The 15,677-nt window shown below is 38.6% G+C and overlaps 1 protein-coding gene across 4 annotated transcripts in view; it reads right to left on the bottom strand.

Moving 5' to 3' along the window:
- NRG1 (neuregulin 1) overlaps nucleotides 1–15,677 on the bottom strand; it is a gene marked incomplete at its 3' end in the record, with an annotated part of 1,011,332 nt that overhangs the window by 165,336 nt on the left and 830,319 nt on the right. The window lies entirely within an intron of this gene.

The following is a 15,677-nucleotide window of genomic DNA, read 5'->3' on the forward strand; positions in this document are numbered from 1 at the left end:
TAAATGGGAAGTTTATTTTCAAAGACAGGTAAGTATCTCTTGTCCATGGTTATAACGTTCTGGAGAGTCAGACTATCCTATCACCAGCCCAAAGAACAAAGAGGACTCATAAATCTTAACAACGCTCATTTCTTCAAGACAGAAATTCTTTGGTGACATCACTCTTTTACTGGACCTACAGTTACTGTTCCACAAACGAAGACTGACCATTCAAGAAGGCCACCACACTCCCATCAAATTATCAGTTTGATTGGATTTCACCCTTCTAAACCTTCTCAACAGAGGCTGGGAGCACTTCAATTGTACTGTAGGACACTTTACATTAAACACATATACCACTCCTACTTTAAGCAAGACTGCTTCAAAGAATATCTATTCTCTACTGAAATATTTATGGATAAAATGTTACAATATCTGAGATTTACTTCAACATGAAATGGTAGCGGGGAATGGGTAGGCATAAAAATGAAAAAACTTTCCCAAGAAGCTGATCATTGTAGAAGTTAGGCAATAGGTAGAAACAGGGATTTGTTGTACATTTCTATACAGTATGTCTGATTTTTTTCGTAATAAAACAGTTTAAAAAATAAAAGCATAACAAATGGATTCTCCTCTGCACACCAAATTTCACTTACGAATCAACACAGCAGAACCTGAGATCTCAACATCTCTGTTTCCACTGAGTCTTAGAAAAGCCAACTACAAAGTCTACTTCTGCCCCAGTTCAAGCCTTAATGGGAAGTTAATTCCTCAAACCCACCAAAGGAGACTGCACCTCCTGGATCCAGTGAGCAATTACTCACTGCGTATAGCCTCAAGACTCCAAGGACAGCAGTCAGGGCCACGTTAGACACCAACAGGAAATGGAGTACCTTTCCTACCCCGGGTAGTTTTGTTTTTCTACAAGTCTGCCCTTACCAAGAAAATCCTCCCCAAATGTCAGGAATGAGCATATAAATTTTCCAGTAAAGTACGGCAAAAACTATTTGAACGTGTGGCTTCTCTGCAGTATTCCTACAATTATGTGTCCCTCTTTTTACTTATTTGGAGAGGCGGCGGAGAAGCAGGCGCCAAATATGGAGACACAGTAGCGAGTCAGGAAACGTATTTCAGCTGTTCTTAGCCTTTGATACCTGATGATTTTCTCCTTTTTTTTTCCTGACAGCTTGAAAATAAGATTTACTTCTTGAAGAGCTTTTCTAGGAGTCTTCCTTTTAAGATACGGTCTGCGAATCTCTGTTTCGGAGGTTTTAAAAAACACTAAATTCTCATGTATCTGGAATAGTATTTGTATATTCCTATTAACGCCTTAAGATCATTTTCAATTTTGTAAACCTGGTGAAGGGTTTTAAAGAAACAGATCTCCTGGCGTTAAATGGCACCAAAAACTGGTTTATTTACGTATATTAAGAAAAATAAAACACCTCATTTTTTCAATGTACAGATTAAAAGAACTAGTTTGAATTTTTTTTGTTGTTTTCACTTCATTTTGTGTTTAACTTGGCACACAACCCGAACTCTCAAGGTTTCTTCCCTTGTCTCTATGCAAAACGTTCTAAACACAGTATTTCAGATATCCTTACCTCTCAATAAGTACCATGTTCCCTCACTCACCACTCCATTCATTTGCTTATCAATACAGCCTGAATACAAATCTACTGGATATGGTTTTCTGGTTTGAAATCTTCACGCAATTTGTTTGCATCTCTTTTTACTTTCTTTTCTCTTATTCTGTTCCCCCCTTTCTCTCACCTCTCCTTCCCTTTACCCTCCTGTCTTCATTTATTTATTTATTTATTAAGAGTCTTGATTTCAAATGTGAGGAAACAATCGGACAAATTCAAATTGAGGGATATTCTACAAAAACAACTGGTCTAGGCTTCAGGTATGCCAATGTCATGAATGATAAAAGACTGTGAAACTGATCTAGATTAAAGGAAACTTTGACAAATAAATGCAATGTGTAGCGATTGATTGGACCTTGGTTTAGGGGAAAAATAGTTATAAAGAACGTTATTGGGACTATCGGGGAAATCTGAATAAAGGTATTGTAACAAAATTAAATTTCTCAAGTGTGATAACTGCATTGTGGTCATGCAGAAGAAATGTCCTTGTTCTCAGGCAGTATCTGCTGAAGTATTTAGGGGTGAAATGTCATCATGTCTACAACTAAATTTCACATGATTCAGCAAACAAGGAAATGCATGCATAAAGAAAGAAAGGAAGGAAGGAAGGAAGGAAGAAAGAAAGAAAGAAAGGAAAAAAGGAGTCGTGGTGTCTCTTAGTTTTTCTGCCTTTTCCGTGTGGTCTTTCTGCCATTGAAAAAAGCCTCAGGATTTCATTAAGTTCTTTTAAAGTCTTGGCTAAGTTCGCAGTCATGGAGATTCTTGGGAATATTTGTGCTATAATTTACAAATGTAGCTCTTAAGACTATATCCTCCATTTAAATTCTGTGAGTGGTGTGGCACTGAAATCCTCATATGTTCAACCTGATAACCATGACTTTGGGGCTCCAACGCCACTAGGTCCTTTGGGGCAAGGAAAATAATCACTCATCTGGCAGATCAACACATCCATCCTTTCCTTTGGGGGTTCATGTGCAAAGACCAGTAGATCTTTTGCCCTTAAGAGATGATCTATGACGTAACGAGGCACAGACCTTCAGATACGAGGTCTTTCTTAACTAAAATATCCACTCCTTAAGCTGACCCTACTGTATAAACATTTCTTGATGTTTGGGATTCGGATATACCTCTGTTGACTAGCCTGAGTTTCTCTCGTGCATGCAGTCTCAAGGCTGTCACAAGCGCAGAAGCTCCCAGCTACTCTGACTTTGCCTCCTTAGAAGTCCACTTGTCATAATGTCCCTGCATGTCTTCAGGGGAAATCACCTATGACACGAGGATACCCGGCTTTTCAGAGAACAGCTGTTTTAAGGTGTTAACTCAAAATTCTCCGTAAATGGAGAAACAAATCTGTGACCCACCAACCCAGCTACGTGACTCACTGTTGGCTCATGGGTGTTCTGAGGTCAGTGGTACCTTCTAGAAAAGTACCATAAAAATTCCTCACTCACTCCAGGTGAAGCCCAAATGCAAGCATCCTATAGACTGGGCAACAACATAAATTCTTCTTTGTCCTCTCATATAGCCATCCTAACAGAATAGCCCTGGAAATTTCACAGACTTGATAAAAATACAAAGTAATATTGAGCACATATGGTCTGTGTGTTTTTTCTCCTCTATTCATAGTGAGACAATTTTCAATAGAGTAAATTTTCTTCAATTATATTACAGAATAATAACTATATGTTACTAGAATACATTTTAGAAGTATGTATGTTTCTCACATATACGGTTTACTCGCATGAAATAATCTCATTTATTTCACTGAAAAAGTACGCCACAGGGCTTCCCTGGGTGGCGCAGTGGTTGGGAGTCCACCTGCCGATGCAGGGGACGCGGGTTCGTGCCCCGGTCTGGGAAGATCCCACATGCTGCGGAGCGGCTGGGCCCGTGAGCCATGGCCGCTGAGCCTGCGCGTCCGGAGCCTGTGCTCCGCAACGGGAGAGGCCGCAACAATGAGAGGCCCGCGTAACGCAAAAAAAAAAAAAAAAAAAAAAAGTACGCCACCAAGTACTTTCTAACACTCAGGCATAACTTTATAAGACCAGGGGTAGTTTCTAAACCTTGGGGCAATTTTTTAAAGTGAGTACTTGGAGTTTAAAACTGCCAAAATTTTTCACTTGGATTTTAAAACTGCAAAAAAAATGTACGTGCCTTTCAATTCTTGTTTAAGAGTAAATAGTCTGCTAATTAAAAATTGGTTGAAGGCAAACACAATGCTAAGTTAATGCTTCCGGTGCAGTAAGTGGTCTGAGCATCTTTGGAATGATTTAATTGTATTTGGTCTACCACAGTTCATAATTCTGCTTTCACTGTGATTCTGCAGAAGCAGCATTTCCACATCCTGAAACAATTTAATGATAGAGCAAGTTTTAAGCAGTCTTTGCCTAAATCTATTTCAAACCTGCCTGACAATAATATGAATATATCCACACCCTTAGAAACGTATCAACAAAGACAGACAGTAAAGTGCAAAAAGGAGCAGCCTATAAAAATAGGAACTCAAAAACGCTCAGAGCAATGCCACATGTGTTACCGGCACTCCTTTTCACAGGTTTTAAGTGTTTCAAAGGGCTTTAAAAAAAATAGTGGCAGTAATCCAAAAAAATTATTTTACATGCTCAGCACACAAACATTGAAGGCACTAGGCTCATTTATTCCAATACTTTCATGTGTGAATAAATATTTGTAATAAAGGTGAAATAAATTTGTAAGAAGAACCATTCACCTAAGCAGTCCTCTTGTTTTACTTGTCTCCTGGGCACTTATTCTTTTTTTAATAGGTTCAGCACTGCCATATCAAATATTGTACCGTATTGTTAAGAACAGGAAACAAATTTTAGCATGTGTATGCTGCTGAGACATGCCGATAGCATGGGACACTAGATAAATTATTTCTGTTCTTTGAAGGTGCGGACACTGCAAAGCTAGCTCACGTTATAACTCTCCCTGTCTGTGCAGTTAATCTGAAGAGCCTCAACACTCTGAACAAACTAAACAGGAAACCTGCAAAATATTATCAAATAACCGTGAGCTTTCAGCTACGACCCCAGTGAAGTCTTCCCTGCATAAAACCATTTAAAAGCCTGATACCGCACACGTGCAGATCTCACGGTGAAAACTGGTGACCGGCAACTGCGTTAGTTGATAAAAGTCCCACAAAGATCATGAATCAGTCCTCAACGCAGAAGGATGTCCTTTCTTTTTTATAGTCATGTTAAAGGTAAATTAGTGACGGAAGTCTCTAAAACTCCTTTCTCGAGAGGATTTTGGTCACAATGAAGAGAGTAGATAAAGTTTAGGCTTTGCCATCTGGTCGTCTCTTCCGGGCTACACTCACAAATTTGACCATAAAAGGGAAAACTTATCTTATCAGGTTTCAATTTTGTAAACATAGCCATGTAAAAGGCAGCGAGTTCTAGTGGCAATGGTATTTCCCAATACACCTAGGATTAAAACTACTGCTCCTGGGGCAGTGTGTGCTCTTAAGCTATGTTAAGGACCGTCCCACAGGTCACTGTGGCCACATGTGGTGACCTGCTGCTCACGCTGGCCTATGCCGAATCATCCTTCAGATAGACTGTTCCTAACTCCGGTTAACGAGAGTTCCCTGTGAAGCTTAAATGGGAAACTACCACGTGACCCTGTGTATTCAGCAAGGATATTTGGAGAATGAGATAAAACCATGTAGGTGCCTCCACTTGTGAGAAAGTCACTATGAAGTTCAGGGATTTATTATAAAGTATTCTCAAGCTGACTCCCTAATATTGGCAGCAAACTAAGCCAGTCAACACATTGAGAATAGGCTTCAAAGTATAGTGAAGATCGTTAGACCTAGAAATACCGTTTTAGCAGTTCCATGTCCAACTCCTTATACAAGAATGTGTGAACTACTGAATAACACCTTTACGAGCATTTTGAACAACCCTCTTAACACCTGCATGGAAGGTGTCATTATACAACAGAAAACAATAAAACCAAGGGTGATATTCAGCATTTTACTTCTATTATTCACAACGGTAGTACCTCTACAGCCAAAGTTGGCATCTTACTAGTGTTAACCTCGATTTCCCAAACATTTCAATCTCCACTGATGGGGATTTTCACACATGGACAAGCTCAAAGTTTCCCTTCCCACAGTTCACTGCTACAAGTTGACTGAACAGTAGGATTCTTTTAAATGCTCATTTCTAGGGGATGAGCCACAACCAGGCTAGTCAAAAACTATGCTTATTCTAAGGTCATAGAAAATGACTTATCACATTCTACAGCTAAACACCATACCCAACGGGCTGCACTGAAGAGGCACATGTACAAAAGAGAACCACTTAGGGAATTTATCCCTACCCAATCAAAGGGGGTCAGGTAAGAGCAGTCATTAGTAGGCGGTCACAGTCCCTATTTGGAAGCTGAGGCTTTTGATGGTGGTAGTGGTGTGTCCATTTTGATTGGCACTATATCCAAACATCCAAATGTCTAAAGGTATCAGGTGGAAGATATATAGGATCTCAGGGACCTAGCACAAAGTAAGACCTTAAGTGTTTGCTGAAAAAATAAGTAGAAGGAAGGATCTAGAAGATACTGATAAGAAGAGACCCAGTCCAAACATTATTCCAAAGTCCACACTCACCTTCTCAAAAGACTTTTTAAATTTGAGATCAAAGGGCCCCAGTGATGTTATTTTTTGTTTTTATGCATTCCACTGAATTAGGACTCTTAACACTCTCTGCCACGTGATGCTAATAGGTAGGAAATGTAAATTTAACTGGAAAATTGCCTGATAAGCAGTACTGCCTTTACTTTGCAATTTTTGTATCCTCCTATCGTTCTCTTATCTGGTCATCACTGTTAGAGTGTTCTCTACTCGATTCCTGCCTCAGTTAAGATGCTGGTCCTCGAACTGTGTTCCTCTCCATCTCCTTTAATGTACCTGATCTCAGAGTCTCCCACAGAAGCCAGGCTGTTCTTCCATTTCAGCAGGAGAAGCAGACGTATTTTAATATTATCTCTTTTGCCTTCAAATCAAAGTTGATCGATTGTCTTCATCGATTGGTCCCAGTCTATGAGGTCTAAATTTGTTCCCTTAACTCTGAAGTTATTCACGATCAATGCATATCCCAGATTTACCATTTGTGTCAAATTCCCTCTTCCCTTGTCCTTGTATGTATTTCTTGTAGGATGGATAATTATTCTTTCTGTTTTATAGGCGAGGATATGGGGGGTTATCCAGGCACTTGTTCAAGGTCACAAGGCTGGCAAGGTGCAGACCAGGATTTAAACCCAGGACTTTTCCCTCCAGAAGAATGATTCTGCACAGTTTAGGTGGAGATAAGCAAAAGGGAAGGAGGATGGCAGACTAAAGATCTAGAATGATTATTCCATTTCACAGTCACTATGGTAATTTTATGTGTCTTATAATAAGCTACGTCAACTAGATCACCTCTCCACATGTGTCTGCGAGAGATTTACAACACTGTACAATTCCACAAGGGAAATGAGCGCAGATTTACTAGGTAAGAGAATTTTTCAGCCTGAGAAATTGATATTATGTTTGTTGAAATTAGCAATCTTCTTCTTCTATACAGTTCTGTAGTGCCTGACCCAGTTATTTCATAGGTTGAGGGTCAAAGATAAAATTATAAAACTACTACAATAGTGGTCCCAAGACCTACGAGATGAAGTTAAAATAAGGTTCTCTTAGTACTTTCAGCAATAAACTCCCAATAATAGCTAACAATGGTTGAGTACTTACTATGAACCAGACACTGCTCTAAGAATGTCACGTCCATTAACTCTTAAGTTCTGTAACAATTCCAGGAGATATGTATTATTATGTATTATTCCCAATTTACAGATAGCAAGACAGAGACAGAGAAGTAAAGCAACCTCCCACAATCACACAGCTTGCATATTGTGGTGTCAGTATCTGGACCCTGGAAGTCTGACTCCAGAGCTCCTGCTCTTAACTCCTAGGCAATCAACTGAATAATTTGCTCTGTTGGATACGTTTATATGTCAAACGTAAGATTTAATTTATCGCTATGTTAACAGTGTCCATATTTCCCTGATAACACCTGGCATACACCATAGGACAGATCATTTCTGCATATTCCAAGTGCAAAAAATAGTCTGGGAGAGAAAGTTGATATGAAAATGGCTGACTCTTCTAAGCTACTTTGATGATTTATGGGGAAATACATGTATATGTACAGCTGATTCACTCTGTTATAGAGCAGAAGCTAGCACACCATTGTGAAGCAATTATACTCCAATAAAGATGTTAAAAAAAACAATACAGAATACTTGAAATTGGTATTACACAAAAAAACTGTTTTTTGAACTGTGTGATTGTCATCCACCAAATGCCACAGGGGTGGACTGTATATCACTCCAGCGTTCACTGAAATGCAATAGCTCCCACGTGGGGACACGGCAACAAGAGGGCCTTAAGAGATTATTGATGTTCTTTCCAGGTGTAAAGGCAGATCGCCGAGAAGCTGGAGTCAATCACGGCACCGCTGCTGGCAGCTTTAAGGTAAGTGTTCAACAGGCCTGCCTAATTAATGCTGTCAGCACAGCTGTCCCCAATTATAAGGACATCTCACTTACGGACACAGAGAAGCTGTTCTGCAAGCTTCACTTAAGGCCATCAATACACAGGGTTAAAATGGATCCATTACAGTTTGACCTAATTGATGTGTAGCAAATTTCATTTGACATAAGTTTATAAATTTGATCTTTTCTGCTGTCAGAAAGCAGGGTTTATCTCTCCCCTTCATTTGCTATCCATACCTTCCATATTCACTTCCAATATGTCACTTAAAGAGAGACCTGGATAAATACCCAGTTACTGAAAGTTTGATATTCTATTTATTTATTTTCCTGTGGTAACGGGGCTCTTCTCTTCTGATGTGTTCATGACTTAAGTAAATTTAGGACATTAGCATGACCTTGATGTGTTACTAATATGTGTCTGTGACCATTATTTCTTTGTTCAAATGGAATTACAATCATTTAGTTAATCATTAATCATTACAATTACAATCATTTAATTAACTGATGTCACTAAATCCTAAAATTTAAAATTCTCTTTCTTCCTTTGAGAGAAGGACCTTATTTCGATGTTCTGTACTGGAATGAAATTCCCAGATGAGTTAGTTAACACTTGATTATAACTAGTTTTAAACAATAACAGCTGTGGGAAAACTTCTAAGCACTGCATAAAACGTAAAGCACTGCTTTTGAACAAAGTCCTAATTTATACCAGTATTAGTACCCCATCATCTACTTTTCACATAGCCACTTAAAACCTACGTCTCCTGTGAAGAAGAAAACACTCTAGCAGAGCTAATCATGAAATAAACGTGTTTCCTTTCGGGACCTCAAAAGTGTCTTTCTTTGTTATTTAGGCAGGTCAACTCTTCTGGTAACCATGTTCCTTATTTTTCTACTTTATTCACAGATAACTTATTAAACTGAATGACACTTCAGAAGTGCATGCCAGGATTGAAGGGAGGCTTCTCAGTTCACTGAGGCCAACCAGATCAAAGTTAAATCTGTCTTTGTTTTGCCTACTATAGTTAAATAACCAGCTCTGCAATCCCTCCTTAAGAAGGGCCCAAGTTTGACTTTGGGGCATCTTTAAAGCTTGTGTAGCTCTTTGCATTTTTAAGCTGGTCCACCCACAACCTAACAACTAACAATCCTTATCATTTTACTGCTACCCCACAGGAAAGACTAAGAAAGGCAAGTTTCTTATCTTAGCGTTCCCAGCGTCACAAATTTGTAGAAGAGGCAGAAAATGACCAGAGTCAAATAAACAGATTGTTTACAGTAAGAAAATCTGTGCTACATCATTGATCATCTAAAGCAATATAATCCTGTGACCTATATAACAGAGCTACAAGGCTGTGATGCTTTCCCGCACAGTCCTTGGAAGCCAAACTGTAAGATCAGAGCCAAAGGAGTCTGGTTTCAGACAACACACACACACACAATCACAATAAGGAAGACTTCGAATTCACAGTTTCCCTTATTTGACATAAAAAATTAGTTCACTAAAGCATCTCTTGAAAGTTCACTAAAGCATCTCTTAAAAGTACAAGCTGCTTCCTGTGCACTCTGAGATAATCCACTGGTTCTCAAATTGCAATCAAATTCTCTCAGCACAAAGATTCACAAACATGGCACAAAAGAAACCTAAATGAAGCTTACTTAGCATGTCAACATTTGCCTTTCATTTCCTCCACAGGGACACTGGCGCGCCACTAGAAATATCTCATTTTGTTTGTTTTTATGTAGAAAGAAGTTTAATTGGCTCCTTTGCTAATGGTTTCTAGTCCATGGATTTAACTGACTAAACTCCACACATAACATTCTGTGCTTCCACCTATAGCTTTTCATAGTCTCTATGAACAGTAAGAATCAGGAGTTTGCAGACCCAGGATCTAATGCTTGTTTGGTCTGTGGGACCAAAGAGGCACTGTGAACCTCAATAATCTTATCCATAAAAAGGGGTGAGGGGGACTAGATCTGCCTTACCTATTTCACAAAGCTGGAAAAGTCTAATTAAAAATGGTGGTTCTGGGCTTCCCTGGTGGCGCAGTGGTTGACAGTCCGCCTGCCGATGCCGGGGACACGGGTTCGTGCTCTGGTCCGGGAGGGTCCCACGTGCCGCGGAGCGGCTGGGCCCGTGAGCCATGGCCGCTGAGCCTGCGCGTCCGGAGCCTGTGCTCCGCAGAGGGAGGGGCCACAGCGGTGAGAGGCCCGCGTATCGCAAAAAAAAAAAAAAAAAAAAATGGTGGTGCAAGCATTTTGCATCTTTAAAAAAATTGTGTTTTCATTTTTAGTGCCGACTGGACTGTCATTATCTATAGATCATCTGAAAAGTCAAAAAAGGTTAGCTCATATATATCCAAATGACACCAAATCACGTAATTAACAGCTGAAAAACTGCATATAGCTGTGGTCACTCCTCAAGACTAAAAAAAAAAAAAAGCAGCTGGAAACTATCAAGAAGGGTCACTAAAATGTTCAAAGGGAAGTGCTGCCAGTGTAAAGGAATAGACTAAACATTCTACAAGCCTCAAGACTGATACAAGGAAGGCCAAGAAAGGAAAACAATGGGTCTTTAAAGTCATAAAAATTTTAGATTCATAGAAGAGTACTACAATGCATGGAAAGCCCTGCAAGCATGAAGCAGGTAGCATTGGAATAAAAAAGGAAAAGAAGCACCTTCATACGCGATTTTATTTCAGCATGAAAGGTTATACTCAAGATGGCAAAATCTGAATAAGGTCTATAGTTCAGCTAATAGCATTATACCAATGTTAATTTTCAGTTTTGATCAATATATCAAGGGAACGGGAAGCTGGAGGAAGGGTATATGGGAACTCTGTCCTATCTTTGCAATTCCCCAGTGAATCTAAATTATCCCTTCCCCAAAACATACTCAAGATGACCAGCCCAATTCATGTATTTTTTGTATAGTAAGTTAAGTGTCCCTCTTCTGTGTTCCCATAAAGCCATTATTATTCCATTTAGTACAATGCATTTTATCTTTATAGGCATTTGTTTCACCCAGGAGACAGAAGGCTCCTTTAAGTCAGGGGCTTTTTTCTTTTAATTCAGCTTTTATCCTAGTAACTAGCACAGTGCCCAATAATACTTGCTGAATAGGAGAATGAATAAAGTAATAAAGTCAGTCTGGGAGTCAAATACTCCATATCAAGTGAGCCACTTGTTTCTCTCTAATGCACAAGATTTATGCAAAAACACACTGGCTTTATCAGGGTTATCGTGTACCTTTCCTACTCATATGATATGAATGAATTACATGGTCTTTTCTTAGTCAAACCTATTAGAATATTCCATATTGAAAAGATCTTCTGAAATCCAACTAGTATCGAGATACTGGCTCATTCATAGAGATAACCAGCTTTATTCTCTTAGATATTTCTCGATTTCCATTCTTTCAACAAATATTATTGAATGTCTATTGAATGGATACTACTGTTTTAAGTACTCAAGATACAGACTTGAACAAGAAAAACAAGATCCCTGCTCTCCTTGGAGCTTACATCTTGGGGTAGGGACAGGCGTAGAGGGAGAGCCTATTAATCATTTAGACTGTTATATGACTTGTAAAATAAATTCTTTATCTTTAACTCTAAGAGCACTAAAAAATTGTTGAGGTAGCTGTATAGTTTCCACTTAGTCATGCAATATAGCTTTCTTTTCTATTTAAATTGAGACTGAGAATTGATCCCTAAATCTTATTTATAACCAACTAATATTAATCAGTTAAACACTGCTCAATTGGTAAAATGGCATTTTGAAAGCTTTTATTCATGGTAGCAAGTTATTTTTCATATTAAAAACAACTCTATTAAGGAGGCTTCCTCTGCATAAATTATATTCTCAATATTTCATTATACTGCATTACACTTTTACCATTATACAACTCAATATAAGTTGTGAAGTTTCCTGGTTAAAAGGCTGAGTCAGACAGACCTAAATTCAAATCCCACTCTGCCATATACTAGTTGTGCAACCTTGGGAAAATTCTTTAAATTCTCTAGACCCCAGTTTCCTAAAATTTAAAATGAGATTACAGTAGAATCTACCTCATAGGGCTGTTAAAAGGATTAAAAAAGATCATGCAATTTAAGCACTGAGCAGTATGTGTCCCAGTGCAAGCACTCAATAAATGTTGGTAGCAATTCTTATTATATCTTTACTTAAGCCTTCAATACATTTCAGCAGTTTATAAAGCTTTCTAAATTAACATAAAGTTTTTAAAGTGACTGCTCACTTAGAGCTAAGACCAGTGAAAGCACATTCATTCCTCTGGCAGATGGAGTAATGGCTCCCAAAGATGTCTCAATCCTAATTCCTAGAACCTGTGAATATGTTGCCTTGTATGGCAAGAGGGACTCTGCAGATGGGATCAGGGTGAGGACCTTGATGTGGGGAGATGATGCTGTATCAGCTGGTTCACCCAATCTAGTCACGTGAATCCTTAAGAGCAAATAATCTCTCCCTGGTGTAGCCGGTAGAAGAATGGTCAGAGACGTAATGCTGCTGGCTCTCGAGTCAGGGGAAGGGGCCCTGAGCCAAGGAATGCAGGCAGCCTCTAGAAGCTGGGAATGCCAAGAAAACGGATTTCCTCCTAGAGCTTCCAGAAGGGAGTGCAGCCCTGCCAACACTGTGATTTTTAGCCCAGTGAGACCTGTCTCAGAATTCTAACCTATAGGACTTCAAGATAATAAATGTGTTGTTTTAAGCCTCTAAGTTCACGGTAATTACTTACAGCAGCCATAGGAAACTAATACAATTCCCAGAGAGAAATCGATTCTGTTGATTTTCCAATATTAAGAACGGTGCAACTCTATCTCATGAAATGGTATATAGGATGTTCGTGTATAAAAATTGATATATCAGGGTTAGTAGAACTACTAGCTATGCATCACTTCACCTTTCATAGCCTCCTCTCAGGGGCCGAGAGAGGATCCACACTGAAGGAATCACAGACCCCAGGGAACAGAGGTTGGAAACCATTTAGGAGTTCAGGAACCAAGTTCAGCCCCAGAGACTGACCCCAACCAATCGTGGCCGAGACCATCGTTCTCTCTCTCGTGACTCAGCTTCCTGTTCATAAAAACAAGAGGTTGGATCATCTTTCAATGCTATTAAGCTCCAAAGTGAGTCAGGGAGATCGTTTTTTTCTCCTTTTTGTACACTGTGTTTCAGGAATTTATGAGCTGAGAGTCACCAACCTAATTTTTATATTTAAACATGATTTATGAACACTACCATCCCAATGACAACAGTATTGTCACACCACTAAAAAAGAGAAGAAAGGACTTCTATGAAATTTTCCAAGGTTCTCAAGAACCCAAACCTACATATCGGTAGAAATGTGCTTAAATTTGACAGTTAAGGTAACAAAATAAAATAAATCATTTTTTGAGTAACTTTACTATTTAAGTAGTAGTAATTTTTTTCTTGATTTCTGGAAAACATCATTTAGGGATTTTAATAAACAAAAATGTAAAACAAATCTTCAGACGAAGACTTTACAGATTAAACATTACATTCACTTCTGGGTTGATATATGAAGAAGCCCACCACTTGGGAATCATATATCTTAGCTTTAGGCCATAATTTCTGTTTCTAAAGAAAGTTATTTCTTGCATGACTTTGGTATACCTCAAATATCTTACATAACATGAGGGAAAATTGTGTAATGGGACCAAAAGTGTGCAGTGAATCTGTTGAACAATGATCTATCTGTAAAAGGGGGAAAATCATCCTGACATAAGTTAACAGCTATAGAAATCTGACAGATAAGAACATAGCCTAAATCAAGCTTTTAGACAGGTCATGAAAGCCATTCCTAAATCATCTTTAGTATCAACACTTTCTGACAAAAATCCACCAGCAATGCAGTTGACTTCTTTGATTTAACCATTAGAAAGTAACTGTGAGAAATCAAACTTTAAGAAATTTACCATAACAATGGTGACAAAAAATAGAGAGGAAGCAAAATTTCTATAGTGGTTCTGCTATAGCATGTTTTAATGTATTAATAAGTAGGTCCTAAGTAGGGGCATGATACCAGCACATTATTGATTGAAAGCACTAAGGGACAAGCTTTCTTCTGATTAAAGAGATAGCCATGGTAAGACATGAAGATCTTATGAAAAAAAAGCTAATATCCTCCAGATGTGCATTGCAAGTTGTAGCTAGTTCAGTGGCTTCAAGGATCACTACATTTTCCACTATGTAAAGCTAAATGGAAGAGCTGACGGTACAGATGAAAAAGGTACAAAGATATTTCCCCCTTTTTGTAAGAAGTGCTATAATGATGGCATGAACCAGTCTTTAAAAAAATTGATAAAGAAGTTAATACTGATCTTTGCTAGAAGAGAATGCCCTCAAGAACCAACGCCTGCAAAATAGGTACCAGTCTCAAGGTTTAAGGATATAAAGATTCGACTAAGTTGTTAAGAACAAGTATCACCGGAGTTGTAACTGTACTTTCTTGTTAGTGCTCCAATTACAGTTCCGTACGTTTTCACTTCTCTTCACCCAGACCTACTTTTCCCAGAAGCCCCGATATTTTTAGCTTACGATTTTGTAAAATGAGGACTTTTTTCAGGAATGCAAACATGGAGTTTCAGCAGAAATATCTGTAAGTAGGACAGGGATCTGTCAATGGTCTGGCAGACTGTCTTTCACCCAGCCAGAGGTTCTCAAACCTTGTGTACATACAAGTCACCTGGGCAAGTTTATCAAAACAAATAGGAAATATTCATAGACCCCCATCAGAAGACTCTGATACACTAGAGTCAGAGAAAAGCCCAAGAATGTGTTCTTTCGAAAAGCACCTCAGATGATTCTGATATGGGTGATCTGGGCACAATATTTTCAGAAACATGACAATGCTCTGAGGAAGCAGTTCTGTCCAAAAGTTGCTCAGCATTTACAGAGTTAATGCCCACTCCACTAAGTCTTTCCAGTAAGACATCTTTTTTTGGAATGCTTAACGTTTATTTTCCTAGGTAAATTCAAAAGAAATAAGGTTTGATTTCCCTTCTGGAGAAATTCAGAATCTTACAGAAAGAGACAAAAGTGAATTATGAGAAGTTTTACATTCTTATAGGAAGTGCTACAATGGGTGGCATCTGCTTAGTTACCTACACGGCTCAAGTTCTAACCCTTCATATCCAAAATAATAGTAAGCTAGGTGCTGGATGTAAAAAAAAAAAAATGTTTTTTTGAAAACAATGAAAAAGGAGAGAAAACGAGAAAGGGAGAATCAGATATTCCAAAAAATTTCTCCTGAACTAGACACCTGCATGCAGATAGCTTTATGTGTTAGGAAAGGTAGACTATTCTCTATGTAAGGGCAGAGTCATTTCATAATATTTAAACAACTTATTTAAAATATATTGTACTAATCAGGCACACATTTATTTTGGAGAGTTCATATGGACGTTGCTTAAAAATATTTTTCCCTAGTCTTTAAAGCTGTGTAAGAGAAAGAAA

The sequence above is a fragment of the Stenella coeruleoalba genome, assembly GCF_951394435.1.
Source record: "Stenella coeruleoalba genome assembly, chromosome: 21".
NCBI lineage: Eukaryota > Metazoa > Chordata > Mammalia > Artiodactyla > Delphinidae > Stenella > Stenella coeruleoalba.